Here is a 15,701-nt window from a genome sequence, read left to right on the forward strand (position 1 = left end):
AGAGGCAGGCAGATCTCTGTGAATTCAAGGCCAGTCTGGTCTACACAGTGAGTTCCAAGCCAGCTGGGGCTACAGGGAGATCCTGTCTCAAAAAGAACCCCCCCCCAACGAAAAACTTAAGAAAAAGTCATAAACAGAAAATCTGAATAGGCCTAGGGTCAGCAATCAAAACTTCCCAAGAGTCATGCCAATTCCCAAGTAGGAATGATGCTGTGAATTGGAGGTCAGCCTGGGCTACATAGTGAGTCCTAGGCCAACCTGGTTTACAAAGAGAGACCCTGTCTCAAAGACCAAAAACAGAAAAACCTTGAAACCAAGAAAAAACACTTGCCTGATGGCTTTACTAGCAATTCCACCAAACATTTAAAAAGAACAAATACTAATTTTCTCAAGATTTTCTAAAAATTGAAGACACAAGAAAGACTACCTCCAACCTCATTCTGTAAGGCTGGCATTCCAGATGCAGGGCTCTCTCCAGAGGCAAGCCTGCTGGGGGGGGGGCAGCGGGTAGCTGCAGCGCTCAGCAGCACTGAGCACAAGCACTGGCAGGGCAAGCTTGAGGACCAAGTTCAAAGCCCAGAACCCACATGAAGGTGAAGAGAGCCAATGCTGGAGGTTTGATCCCTGGGACCCACATGGTAGTACGAGAAAACTGCCTCTGACTTCCACATGCACAAACCATAGCAACCATGTGTCCCTGCACATACATATACAATGCACCCCCCACATGTGCACACAAAACAAACAAAACGTAAAAAAAATTTAAAAAGGAAAATACTAGCAAATAAAACCTATCAGCACAATGAGAGAACTCGATCCCAGGACTAAGTGGGACTGTTCTCGGATGCAGGGATAGTTTAACATATGGAAAAAGTCAAGGTAACATACCACATTAACAGAGCAAGAGAAAACAGCAAAAAGGAGAAGAAACAGCACCTGGGAAAATCTGGCCCTTGCTCATAATAAACACTAATAATCCAGGAATCAAAGGGGATCATGTCAACACAGCTTCTGCACACGTGGCAAAGCCACGGTGCCTGTCATGTTTAATGATGAAGGACTGGAAGCTTTTCCTCTAAGGCCAAGAACAAGGCAAGGACGTAGCTTTTGCTACTTCTAGTCAGCACAGTCCTGGAGATTCCAACCAGAGCAGTCACGAAGAAAAAGAAATATAGGCACCCATCTAGAAAGAAGTCAAATGACCTATATTCTTACATGTGCACAGTGCATGAGCATGCACACACACCAACATACAACCTGCTGCAAGTAAAAAACAAATCTAGTAGAAGAGCAGGCCACACAAGACCAACTCACAAAAACCACTTGCAGAGTCTGAAAAAGAAAACGCTGGTGAGTGGAAAGGCGCCCTGCTCGCAGAGACAGTACAGTTAAAAGGCTAACACGACTCCAAGCAATCTCCAGATGCAGCTCAATCCGGCTCAAAGTCAAAATGCGAGTGCAAGGCACAAGGACAGATGTGGGCCAGCGGGGCTGATTCCAGAAATGAGTCTTTGCATATCCAGCTATGCGATCAAAAAGCCCAGGTAGAGACAGGCTCAGTGGTTAAGAGCACTGGCTGCTCTTGCAAAGAACCCACATCTGGTTCCCAGCACCCACATGGCAACTACCAACCAACCATAACCTTACCTAGCAACACGCACAAAACAAGTTCAAAAAGGGTCTGTGATGGCTAATCCTGGGTTGACTGGATCTGGGATTAACTGAAATGAGAGAGATCTTCTTGACTGGATCATCTGAAGCTGGAAGACACACCCTAAATGTGGGTGTTACCTTCTGATGGCAGCCTGTTTATAAAAGGCCATGGCAGAGGAGAACGCCGGGCTTCTTGCTGCTTGCCTTCTCTCTTGCTGGTGAGTTCGTCTTGCTGCTGCAGACTGAAGACTAGCTGATCTTTTGGAATTTGTTAGACCTTCAGTGCCAGATTGGGACTACTGAGACATCCAGCCTCGTGGACTGAGCGACTACGGATTCTCAGCCTCTCCAGTGTGGTGCAGCCATTGCTGGACTACTCGGACTCTATCCTGTGAGCTAAGCTGATAAATCTCTATACATATATATTCATTCTACTGGTTCTGTTTCTTTGGAGAACCCTGACTAATCTAGGGTCAAAGACCTAAACATAAGAGCTAAACTATCAATGCTTCAAAGAAAACAAGGACAGAACTTCATGGCACTGGATCTGACCATGACTTCTTACATACAATACCAAGGACACAGGAAATAAACAAACAAAAATAAAAGACAAATTAGAATGGATAAAAAACCAAAAACATCTGTGTAACAAAAGACACTAATTGACACAACAAAATACAACCCATGGACTGGGAGAAAATATCTGCAATTCACGTATCTGACAGGAAATTAGTATCTGGCACAGAAAATTCTTACAAGCTAACAACAAAAACCCATTTAAAATGGCTTTGAACAGACATCTTCCCAAAGATACAGATGTGCCAATGGTCCATGAAGAGATGTGCAGCATCACTGATCCTTAGACATCACCAGCAAATGCCACAGGACAGAACCTCGCATTTCTGAGAATGGACACCAGCAAAACGAGCGGGAAAACGAGCACTGGCTGTGACAGATTTGGAACCTAGAATGCTGCAATCGGCCAGCGACTCCAAGTCAGAAATGGTTCCTCCCAACCTGCTTTCATAAAGGGGACTTGGAGGTTAAGCCCCATCAAAATAAGAATGAAAGCCAAGAAGAGGCACTAGATACAGAAAGGAGGTGGCAATCAGGAGAGGTTTCTGAGAAGGTGACACAGGAAACCTGCATCAAGTTTGTCAGGCAGATCTAAAGCAGTGTGCGCAGAGTTCTGGGGGGGTGGGGGGGGCGACTGATAAACCATCTGAGCTCTGTGCCCTGAACAGGCCTTGCCACCCATGAGCAGCAAGGTCCATTCGGAGGCCTTTCCTGCTAGCTTCTTTAGAGAAGAGCCCAGAGAACAACAGCTGTGTCCCCATCTGTGTGAAGTCACTTAGTCACATTTTGGTTGGATGCTCCACTCCTGCCTCTGCATGACCTACTCTCGCCTCCCTGTGGACTCTAAGGACATCTGGTTCAACTTCTCCACCCAGAAAACACAGCTCTTGTCTCTTGGTGGGCAAGCTCTCAGCGCCACTCAGTATTTTTACCAAATAACCAAAAGTTCTTTGCTTTAACTTAGACTATTTTAAAGAGAGAGCGAACATTTTCTGCATATTTATTTGTATTTTAGATCTCTCCCCTCCTTTTCTTTGAGACGGGGTCTCACTATACAGGCCCAGGCTGACCTCAAACTCATCATAATCCTCCTGCCTCAGTCCCTCAAGTACTTGGTCTATACACCAGGCCCGACTTAGGTTCCCCCCCTTTAAAATTTTTATTATACTTATCTATTTTATGTACAATGCATGCAGAGATATGCATGTAAACATGCCACAGAGTGCATATGTGGGTCAGAGAACAATTTTCCTGAGTTGGCTCTCCCCCATGTAGGTCCTGGAGGGAGGAGGCACTGAACTTAGGTTATCAGGCATGGCAGTGTCTTTACCCACTGAACCACCTCACCAGTCCTAGGCTTCCCAGTTCTATGGTTTCCACTGGTCTTCCTATAGCTCCAGATGGCCTGGAACTTGCAATGTAGACCAGGCTGGCCTTGATCTCACAGAGCTCTGCCTGCCTCTGCTCCTTAGTTTTACAGAATCAAACCTGTCGACTGCCTCATGATTTCTGCTGTGATGTCATGCTTAGTAAAGCCCAAAACTGATCTCAGCATACTTGCTTGCCTAAGCCATCCAGCCGCGCTCTGCTGGTTATCCTCACTCCGGCTGGCAGGACAGCCACCTTTTGGACCATTGTCCATTTCCCAGGCAGAAGACCATGAGGTTCTCAGGGTCACAGTGGTGGAAGAAACCCGAGGTTGTAGCTAACAGGCCCACCTCTATTCTTGGTGACTGGAGCTAGTGACACGGCCTCATGCCACCAAACAGACACTAGGCAGTGTGGTCCTATCATGTGCCAGGCAAGCAAAGGGCCAATGATATTTGCTGCATGGAGCTCACAATCCAGGCTCACACCCGCCATGCTCATGTCCCTAACTCAAGCTAGTACAAATCTGTACTTTGGAAAATGCTACTTGGTGTGCATGTACTTTAAAGAAGCAGATTTTGGAGTTAATGAATGCCAAGCCAGTCTGGATGCTTTGTGCTGAGTAAGAGCTGTTTGACAGAGAGGCAGGGGCCACATTTCATCTGTGCCATTTAGCAGATACTGGTTATACCAAGACTAAGCCACATGCTCATCAGGTGCTGAAAAGCAAGCCTGCAGGTGGACATGGCAAAGGATTCCCCTCTTCCTTTTTTTCTGTCTTTTTGAGACAGGGTCTCCCTGTAGCCCCAGCTGTCTTGGAACTCACTATGTAGACCAGGCTGGCCTTGAACTCACAGAGATCAGCCTGCCTCTGCCTCCCAAGTGCTGGAATGAAAGGCGTGTGCCACCATGCCTGGCTATTTTATTATTTTTAATGTGAGTACACTGCCTGCATTTGTGTAAGTGCACCCATGTCAGGCAATGCCCAGAGGTCAGAAGAGGTCGTCAGATTCCCTGGAACTAGTTATGAATGGTTGTTAGCTGCCATGTGGATCCTGGGACTCAAACCCGGATTCTCTGCAAAAACTGTCAGTGCTCTTAACTGCTGAGGCATCTCTCCAGCCAGGAAACATGAATTTTTGAGACAGGATCTCCCTATAGCCCCAGCTGGCCTTGAACTCACAGAGACCGCCTACCTCTGCTTCCTGAGTGCTGGGATTAAATGCGTGCACCACTACAAAAAAAATTTTTTATTACTTATTTTTATTTTATGTGTCTGAGCGTTTTGCCTGCATGTAAGTGCACCAAATGCATACAATACCTGCAGAGACCCAAAGAGGGCATTGGATCCACTGAAACTGGAGCTACAGGTGGTTGTTAGCTGCCATGTAGATATTGGGACTAGAATCAGGATCTTCTGCAAGAGCAGCCCCATGTTTTTATCTACTGAGCCATCTCTCCTGCCCTGTTTAGTTTTGTCTTTGAGGCAGGATCTTACTCTGCTGCCCAGGCTGGCCTCAAACTCACAGAGATCTGCCTGTCTCTGCCTTCCAAGTGCTGGGACTAAAGGTATGTGCTACCACACCCCTGGCTGGAAATAAGTTCTTGTGGGAGGGACTTATCTGCAACTAGTAGCACACCCCAACCAGTTATGTAGAGCCACCCCATAAGGCCAAGCACAGTACAGATGGCCCAGCTCACCTGCCTGGGATCCGTGAGGAGCCTGTAAGGATGGACGGGCGAACAGTGAGGGACCTGCCTCCACACAATGCAGATGCAGCTCTGCTTGGCTGACTGGAGAAACAGCTGCACAAATGTCTGTCTATTGAAACATTGTCTTTTTACAAACATCATCACTAGTGCTAGTGCAAAAGATGAGACAGGCAACCTTCCCCTGCAGTAAGGAGACCTCAGAGGAAGACAAGGGCACCTGCCAGCCAGGGGAGGACAGCCAGTGGGAAAGCACGTTTCTTCTAGAGCCCAGGCCAGCCCTGAGATGCCCAGGCTCGCAGACCATAGTACTACAATGTTGGAGCATCAACGTGTGTTCAAATTTGTTGTTTTCTTCTTGTGTTTGACTTCAGATGATTTTTGTAAGTGAAAACTTAGATTCATCAAACTGAAGATGAAGAAATTTCTTCTAGCAACGAGTTTGACTGCTAAAACTGCCACTCACTCCTCAGGAACATGAGTATTGAGGCCTTGGGAGATGGCGCAGTGGATGAAGTGCCTGACCCACAAGCATGAGAACCAGGGTTCCAATCCCAGCACCTCTATAAATTGCTAGGTAGGTGTGGTGGACTGTGTAAAGTCAGTGCTTGGAAGACAGAGGGAGAAGATCCCTGGGGCAATATCTGGGTTCAAGGAGAGACCCTGCCTCAGTAAACAGAGATGCCCGACACACCCATACACATGTGCACTCATGCCATATACATAAACACGCAAAATAAATGCACCTAGACAGGCGGGTAGGGGCCAGCAGATGTGTAGGGCTTCCACTAGCAGGTTGACTGGGCTCTAGGCACCACCCAAAACAACGAAGAAACAATATGGTCCCTGCCCGCAGGAGCCAGCAAACTGGATGTGGATTCCCTCTTAAGAGCCACGCACAGATGGATTAACCAGGAACACAGAAGTGGGCACTAATTTGAGTTAGGTTCTTGAGAAAGGTTGAGGCTTACCACAGGAAAAACAGACCCGAGGAAGCAAGCCGTGGTGGGCAGGAAGACGGGACACTTAAGCACACTGGTCAGGGCCAAAGTCTAAGAAGAGGAAGCTCACTCGGGCAGCTAGCCATCTGCTCACCCGCTTAGGAAGCATTTGTTAAATACAACACACTGCTTCGCCAGAGGGACACGGTCCAGAAATGTGTTGTTAGGGTGAGCGTGTCACTTCAGGAACATCACAGAGCACATTTCGACAAATTAGGATATGGAACTCTCACACGTGGTCTTACTGCCCAGCACTAAGCAGGGCACACCAGCTGCAGCCACTGAGCACACAGAACTTCTTGCAGTGGAAGAAGGTATACAAAGAAGAAAGGGACCATCAAACATCTGATTTATAGTTGACTAAAAATGGAGCTGGGGAAGGGTGTGGCAGTGCACGCCTTTTATCCCACTGCTGGGGAGGCAGAGGAGATGGATCTCTGTGAGGTCTAGGCCAGCTGGGGCTACAAGGAGACCCAGAGTCTGGTGAGATGGCTCAGTGGGTGGGAACACTTGCTGCCAAGCCTGACAACCTGAGTCCAATCTCTGGAACCCATATGGTGGGGGAGAGAACGGACAGGACTCAGAACTGATTCCCTCAAGCTCTCAAGCTGTCCTCTGACCTGTACACATACATGTCCCATGGTACACACACACACAAATTAACAAAAAAAAAGCCCAGGTCTGACTTTTACTTGGAAAATAAGAGGAAGCCATTGGCTAGATGTGGTGGCTCACACCTGTAACTCCAGCACTTGAGGGGTAGAGGCAGGAGGACTGGGAGTTCAAGGCTAACTTGGTCTACACAGGTCCAGTCTCAAAAAAAAAAAAAAAAAAAAAAAAAAAAAAAAGAGTTTTTCTGTATGAAACAGTATATTTTAAAATGAAATGGAGATCAAATGATTTCTGGATATAAAACAAAAGCACCAGGGTGGGGTACGGCTCCACAGCTCTGTAGCAGAGCTGTATGTAACAGGCCTGGCACCTACAACACACCCAGCACTGTTTGTTAATAGTAATGTGATGAGTTGTGAAAACAGACAAAAGCCAAAGGAGACAGACCTGGAGGAAACAAGAGGAATTCAGGGCAGAGCTTAAGCTGAAGGACCGCTATCAGCTGTCCTGAAGGCACTCCTGGATCTGTGGACCCACACAAGGGCACAACTACTGAGTGCTAAAAAGAGGAATTGGAGCATTCCTGGTTAGGGGCTTGGGTATGTGTCTTAGAGCAAGCGTAACAAGCAACACAGACCTGGGAGGAAAGGTGGACTTAACACCTAGGCACAATGTCCAGAAGGCAGAGAGAGAGAGAGGCTTGCCTGATGCAGATTAAAACAGACTCAAGGAGATGAGGATGGACCCAGGGAAGAACGGAGCATGAGGTGCTGGCAAGATGAGCAAGGACTGCGAGCCGTACGAGTGGAGAGTCCAAGGTTGTCAAAGGCACCACAATGCACTGCAGACCTACAGCCAACAAGGCCTCTATCTCACCCACATTTCCGCTTACTGAAGCCTGACCGCATCATGGAGGTAGGTTTTAGAATCCTCATTTTACAAACAAAAACTGCTGAGGATGAGTCATGTGTAGTGGTGCACGCCTTTGATCCCAACACTCAGGAGGCAGAGGCAGGAAGATTTCTGTGAGATTGAGGCCAGCCTGGTCCACATAGCAATTTCCAGGCCAGCTGAGGCTACAGGGAGATCCTTTCTCTAAAACAACAACAACAAAACAACAAATAAAAATAAATAGAATTACTGAAGAGGAAAAAGATCAAAGGTCCAGGCCTATAATCCAGGTGCTCTGGGAGCTAAGGTAGGTGAACTGCCAAGTTCAAGGCCTGCCTAGGCAACTTAATGAGTCCCTGTCTCAAAATAAAGAGTAAGAAGAGGGCAGGATACAGCTGGGCTGTGAGACACTCACTTAGCACACAAAGCCCTGGGTGAAATCCCCAGTACCATAAAAATAAGCGAAAAGATCATGAAGTGGCCTAAGATGCAGAGGAAGTTGACCAGGAAGCTGGCTAGAAATTAATAATGTGTGGCTTGGCACAACAAATTTTTGTTCAAGAAAACGAAGGGAAATCTAGAGAGAAGGACCAGATCAAGGACTCATCCACAAGACCCAACTGTAGCACCTGCCTCCCTTGAGACAGTCAGTCTCTCTCCCTCTGTCCTTCCTTTTTTCTGTCTTTTTGAGACCTAGTCTCCCTGTAGCCCCAGGTGGCCTGGAACTCACTACGTAAACGAGGCTGGCCTTGAACTCAGAGATCCGCCTGCCTCTGCTGGGATTAAAGGCATGCACCACCATGCCCAGCCTGTCCTCTCTTTTTACAACGTCTTGCTGTATAGACCACGCTGGTGTTAAACTTACAGCAATCCTCCTGCCTCTGACTCTGGAGTGTTGAGATCACAGGTGAACACCATACCCAGCCAGGGTCTCTCTTTACAGCTCAGATTGGCCTTGAACTCCTCCTGTTCTTCCTCTACCACCATAGTGCTGGGATTACAAGAGTGTGGCACGCACTCAGCTCCTCACTAACTAAAGCGCATGCCCATCACACTAACGAGCACAGACTGGTCTTTGTAGCACAAAACATCTGTTTCTGCAGGAGGCTCTGGCACACATTCTCACTTTTCACTCCACTGCCTCGTGGACAGTAAAGCTGTCTGACTTTAAGGATGAAGAAACATGCTTGGACAGCGCACCCTGAGGAGGCTCCCTTATGGCAAGCTTGACCCTCATCCCTGGCTGTCCTTGTTACAGCTAGCTCTGATGCCCACCTCAGAGGCTCTGTTACAAGCTGTAGTCATTTCAAGCCCAAACCAGCAAAGGCTCAGAGGGGCTCAACATTCATGATGCTAGGCCACAGCATTTCAACCATCCTTCTCTAGGCTCTGAGCTCCATCAATGTGGTCAGCTGTCAGGTGGGCACACGTCTCACCTGACTTTGAGGTCTGCGTCCTCCAGCAGACTTGGGAGTCCTTTTAGGACTTTTGTATAGGAAACACAAAGCTTAGGAGAGAAACAGTCAGACCACAAGTGAGAAGAGGGGCGAGAAGACAGTGTGGGAGCCTCAGCAGACAGGCGTCTTGATGACTGACAACACAGAGTTAAGGAAAAACACCAATGTCACGCAACACGGTACCTTCATGATGGCAATACAGATCCTAAAAACAGGATCAGGTAACGACAAAATTCCAAACAACAACAACAACAACATAAAATGAGCCGGACCAGCACAAGCCTGAGACCACAGCTACTCTGGAGCTGAGGCAGAAGCTTGCTTAACTACAGAGAAGTTCAAGGCCAGCTGGGGGAACTCACTAAGACCCTGTCTAAAAATTTAAAAAAGAAGAGGGCCTGGGGTGTAGTTCACTTGGAGAGTGCTTGCCTAGTAAGTGAGATGTTTGAGTTCAATACCCAGAACTGAAGAAAATGAAAAAAAAAAAAAAAGGGCAGGACACACATGACCTTTAGTTAGAGTCAACGGGACAGAGGGATCCCGTCCTCTAGGACAGACCTCTGCTGAGCACAAGTGGGCCAAGGGCGGGATCCCAGTGCCCTTTCAGAGGCCAGCCCAAGGACACAGGGACATCCTCCTACCATGGCTCTTCCCGTCCTGCCCACATGCTCATCCCTGCCCTTGAGACACTGCAGAAAATAAAAAGGGCACAGTCTTTTGAAAGAGGCTGCAGATCTCCTCTGAACTTCTGAGTGCCATCAAAATGGATGGTTCAGATCCTATCTCCCCATTAAGAATCTGGCTTATTTTCCCCAACAGCCTGACCTCCTCTCCCCTCCATGTGCATCTGTTCCAGCCTGCCCACTCCTGCTGACTTCCTGTAGTCCACCTCTCCCGGCTCGGCATTTTTCTGTGGGAGAATTCTCTGGTGGTTGCCCACTGGGGAGGCCACACCGCACACTCCCAACATGTAGAGGTGGTCCCCACAGTCCAGGAGCAACAGGACATCTACCCACCTGCTGCCCTCCCAAGGGTGGCTCTCTGCCAAGGGGAACCCTTACAGTGGCAAGGAGGTGACAGTGTTGTCTAAAACGTGCACTATTTATTAACCTGTTAGCACCTTAAATCCTTATTTGAATAAGGTTAAGCATGACTAAAACAGGTAAAATAAATAAAGGTGAACACACTCAAGGCCATAGCTAAGCAAAAACACTGTTTGGAGGCCCCAGATTCTCTTCTGTTGTTTTATTACTAAATTCACAGAACATACAAAGCTGTAAGGTGAAATCTCTGAGACAATGAAGTGCTTGGCTAGATAACGCAAAACCAGAGCACAAGGTTTCAAGATGCGATCACTGAAATGCTTAAAGCAAGGAGGAGAAAACAGGCTCTCAGTTCATTAACAAAACACATTTTTAAGTTTAATTTTGTGTTACTTGCTAACTACATTGAGATGACATTGAACCTGACTGAGCATTCTCCAGGGCTCTGTCCCCACTCCACAGGTGGCCTCTCTGAAGTCTCTGGTCACCCATGCACCCTATGCTCCCTGCCTCCTTCCTGCCTGTCTCTTCAGTCTCTGGTCCCCTCTTTTTGGTGGGACGTCACCTCTAGTTTGTCCTTCAGCCTGCACCTTACTTCATGCTGAGGGTCAACGCTCAGGAAAGTCCCCACCCTGAGCAGTATCCAAAAGAGCAGTTCCTTTCAGAGAATAGTCAAGCTGAGCATGGTGGGACGAGCCTCTGATCCCAGCAATCAGGAGGCAGAGATGGGCGGATCTCTGTGAATTTGAGGCCAGCCTGGTCTACTTAGCAAGTTCCAGGCTAGCTGGGGGAAGAGACTCTGTCTCAAACAAACAACAAAAATAAAAAAGAAAAGCAAAACCTTACATGTCCCCAAATCTAATAACTATTCAGTGGATATATCTATATCAAGCACTTTACATACATCCTACCCACATGGCCACATGTAACAAATGTCATGCTAGTTGACAGTTAAGTGCTTACTATATCACCTTGTTAGAACATAAGAGTGGGCCGGTAAGGTGGCTCAGCAGGTAAAGGCACTTACTGCCAAGCCTGGCCTGATGACCTGAACTCAATCCCCAGAACCCAAGTGATAGGAGAACTGATTCCCACAAGCTGTCCTTTGACCTCCACATGTGCGCCATACAATAAAAAAATGTAGCGGATCAAAACCGCCACTAGCACCGGCACCAGCAGGCAGGGTCAAGCAGAAGGACCAACTGCAGCAGAATAAACAGGACGAGAGGCTGCAGCACCCACGCCCCCTCATCCCTCCATTCCCTGACTCCACAGTATCACACCGCTGTCTCCGCTCTGCTGTAAGCACCTGACAGGTTGGAGGCTTGCTCAAGGTCAGGAAAGCGGCAAGCAGCTTGGGCTACAATTCTGGCTTCTCAGTCTTGTGGCTTGCAGGCCACCCTAGACAGTACAGCCTTTGGATCACTCTGGTTGTGGACAGCAGGCCTAACCCTGCATGCCCAATGCAGGCACTTAGCCAGGATCAGCATTATAATCATCACAATCCGAACATAGTATCTGCAGACAGGCTACTCCAAAGACCCCAACTCAGACTCGTCTTCACTCTCCTCATGAAGACGAAGGAAGTAGTAACTGATGCTAGCTCAGGTTAGACAGATAGTGACTACATATGGCCACCAACCCCCAGGGACTTCAGTGTGCACCTTGCTTGAGTGACTCTTCTACATCTCAACGTCTGCAGACCCCTAAGATGTCCTGGGAGCATGTGTGCCTGCAGCCTCTCTCTTTGTGGGATGCAGGGTGACCAGGAGACCTTTCTCTGCCGCTGCAGCCCTTTCTTTCTCCCCACTGTCCAAATTCAAATGCTTAGTCTCACCCCGTGGCCATGTCTTGCTTCCAGGGAACCTACTTCACCAAAACCACAAAGAACCATGCACTGTACCAGGCAGAGGCAGATTCAGGGATGAGGGGGGCTTCCTGCTGGTAGATGATTGCTCTGGACTTCCTAGTTTCTTGGCTGTTCTAGAGGGATGAAGAACCCAAAACACTGACCTTTATTGCATACAGGTTTCAAGGGAAAAAAGTTTTTAATAGCTTTATTTTTACTTAACTATGTGGTTTGTTCTGAGACAGGATCTCCCTGTAGCCCTGGAACTCTCCATGTAGACCAGGCTGGCCTCAATCTCACAGAGACCCATCTACCTGTGCCCCCCAAGTGCCAAGATTAAAGGTGTGAACCAACATGCCTGGCTCTTAAGTTGCCTGACAGACTTGAGGCCAATCCTGGAACCTACAAGGTAGGAGAGGACTCCTGCAAGCTGTCCTCTGACCTCACTTACACACACAATAAGTACATATAAAAAGAACTTCTTTTTAACTTGAAAGAGAGACTGGCTACTCAGGCCACACTGACTAGGAGTAGAGAAGCTTTCTGTTTGTCTGACACAGGGTCTTATTGGGTAGCCCTGACTGGCTTGTTACTAAATGGCCCAGGCTGCTCTTGAACTCATGACATTCCTGCTGCTTCAGAATGCCATGTTTACAGGTGGGCCACCACGCCTGGCTAGAATGAAATTCATTACAAGGTGATATGATATTGATAGAGAAAAAAATCGGACTATATTCTTTAGGAATAAGTTAGGTTTAAGTTACATCAAATAAGAATCCTAATAGAAGCTTAAGGATCATGAAATTTATACCTATTTGCTGTATTTACACTGAATAGTAATATTACCAATGTAATTGGTAATCCTTTCTCCAAATAAAGTTTGGAAAATCCCAGAAATCTCAGATGAGTTAGATTTTAGGGTCCTGATTATGCATCCAACACCATGAACGCACACCACCAACCAGGTTTGGGCATGCCCTGTTAATGATAAATTCCTCTCTTATGTGAAACAGGATGATGAGGGCTCCACTGTCAACAGGAGCTCTGGGACACTAGAGAAAGTAATCACTAAGGATCAGAGTACTGTTTATGGCAGAATTTGGGGGTCCTGGCTGGCTAGCTGCCTTGTTCACCGCCTGGAGCTGAAATTCAGGGAGAAATTGTATAGTTTAAAACCCTAAAGGGAGATTCTTAAGTGATTTCTGACATTTACTACTTTAGTCACCTATTTTATGCCTCTAATTTTCATTATTTACTTTTTTGGGGGACATGGTCTCATGTAGCCCAGGCTGGCCTCAAACTTACTATGTAGCCGAGGATGACCTTGAACTTCTTATCCTCATGCCTCCACCTCCCAAGTGTGTCTATGCCAGTTTATGTGGTAGTTCCCAAACCCAGCACTCTGCCAACTGAGCTATCCTCACCCCCCAGCTCAATGCTTGAGAACTGTAAACAGCACGCCCTCGCTCTGAGGCTGCTTCCACTTCAGAGTTCTGGGGGGGGGGGGCGGGGCGGCGACGACGACAACACGGGACCGTCAACTCTGAATCATTAAGAGAAGGTGCTGCAAAGTCCTGTTGGGAAGAGGAGCTCCTTTCCAACTCTGCTTAAACAGCTCTGAGGCTGGCAGCAAACGCCCAAGCAGGTGCTAGGTCATGCTTCCAGCACACATGTGAGACCGCATACATGTGAGAACTGACTGAGATTGCTTCAATTTTGTTCTCCGACTAAATCGTGTCATTTTTAACTTCATGTTTGAATCTGGGGGGGGGGGTATCTCTAAATAAACACCAGCAGCATCATCTTCAGAGCTTTCCTTCTAAGAGAATCCGGGATAAGAAAGTCAGCATCCACATGGGTGGCACTTAATACTGAATTTGTTGACAGAGCAGCACCAGAGAAGTGTTTCATGAAGATCTCACCTACAGGCATGTAAGACATGCCTACACTCAACGGCAGAAGCAAAGCATTTTTAAAAAGCAAGTATTTACTCCCTTCAAAAAACAAAAGTATTTCAGCTGGGCGTGGTGGTGCATGCCTTTAATCTCAGCGCTTAGAAGGCAGAGGCAGGTGGATCTTTGGGCGTTTGAAGCCAGCCTGGTCTACACAGTGAGTTCCAGGCCAGCTGGGGCTACAGGGAGACCCTGTCTTAATAAAACACCAAGTATTTCTCTGGCTCCTACCCAGTGCAGTCACAACGAGAGGGCCTAACATCCCAGACATCTCAAATCTCTCAACACCTGCAGCTGTCTAGGTCCAGTAACTGCCTGCTCAATTACTAATAACCCAAACTAGGAGTGATGTGTAAAAAATGGCTGATCTGAGAAAGGTTGGTGTCTTTTACCACTTTGGGAAAAAATGCATAGCTCCATTCAACTGCACGAGGCTATGGGCCAAACAAGTAAAGCCTGAGCCATGTTTAGCTGTACATTCAGAACTGATCCAGGTCTCACAAGATGACAAGTCCTTGAAACATCGTATGGTATGGCTCTGTAGGAAGTGGTTGATACTTTTAAGAAATGTGTACTTAAGGTGCCCAAGGACACATACTCTGCGGATTGGTAAACTGAGGCAGCAGCACAGCAACAGTTCAAGAGCTGGGTCTCATGAGTCAGAACGCTGAGGGGTGAATTCCAGCTCTTACACTTTCTAGTGGAGTGACTTTGGATGAATTCCTTCATCTCCCTAACGCCGGTTTCTTTAATTATAAATCTAGGACTGTCATAGAAAAGGCCGTTAGGCCAATCCAACGAGCCCTGCACAAAATAAGCATTCAACAAGGCGTTGTCTACATTTACTGATCAAAGTTGGGTTAGTTTTCATCACTACTAGAAGATCTGAACGAAAGGACCAGGGCTTGTCTGGCTGGCTCAGAGTCCGGACCCAGCAGCGTAGATATGATACGACTGACATTCCCTAAGACTTGACCTTGGAAACCTTTCCGCCCTTCATACCAGATCTCAACCGCGGACTAGTCCTCAAGAATGAAAATCTACGAGAAATGCACGCGTGCCTGACAGGGCGAGGCTCTCCTACGGCATTTTTATTCTGGTGAAGGCAGCAGGGTGAGCGCGCTTGGCCTGCATGCCCAAGCCCATGGGGCACCACTGCCTCCTGGGCCTACCGCTTCTTCCTAACTCGAGTCTGGGGAGGCTCTGCCTCCATTTCTGGATAGTAGCTGGGGGGGGCGGGGGGGTACCCAGGAGGGCGGGCACCAGCCGATAAGTCCGAGTCCGGACTCCAACTTTTCAGGAGGCCTTGAGGGCTGGGATCGAGCCCTGGGAGGCTCCAGGTGGCCTTGACCTTGGTGTCCGAGACCCAGTTTGCCGGCCCGCGGGGTCAGGCCGATGACCCTGCTCCTCCGCCGGGCCAGGTGGCTGCACCGGGCGTGGCCCTACAGGGCGGGGGGGACTGGGAACCGCATTCCCGAGGCTCCCCCGGGCCCCCCGGGCCCTCGGGCGGGTGCGGGGCTCGAGGCCGCCGTGCTCGGGCCGCGCAGGCCGGGATGGAGCCGCCCGACCCCGGGCCCGGGCTGGCAGCT

The 15,701-nt window shown here is 48.2% G+C and overlaps 1 protein-coding gene across 2 annotated transcripts in view; it reads right to left on the bottom strand.

The window, feature by feature from the left end:
- Dnajc11 (DnaJ heat shock protein family (Hsp40) member C11) overlaps window positions 1-15,701 on the bottom strand; it is a 58,987-nt gene that overhangs the window by 43,066 nt on the left and 220 nt on the right. The gene's annotated exons all lie outside the window — the stretch shown is intronic.

Source organism: Nannospalax galili, unplaced genomic scaffold (assembly GCF_000622305.1).
Source record: "Nannospalax galili isolate Female #2095 unplaced genomic scaffold, S.galili_v1.0 scaffold1488, whole genome shotgun sequence".
NCBI classification, from domain to species: Eukaryota; Metazoa; Chordata; class Mammalia; order Rodentia; family Spalacidae; genus Nannospalax; species Nannospalax galili.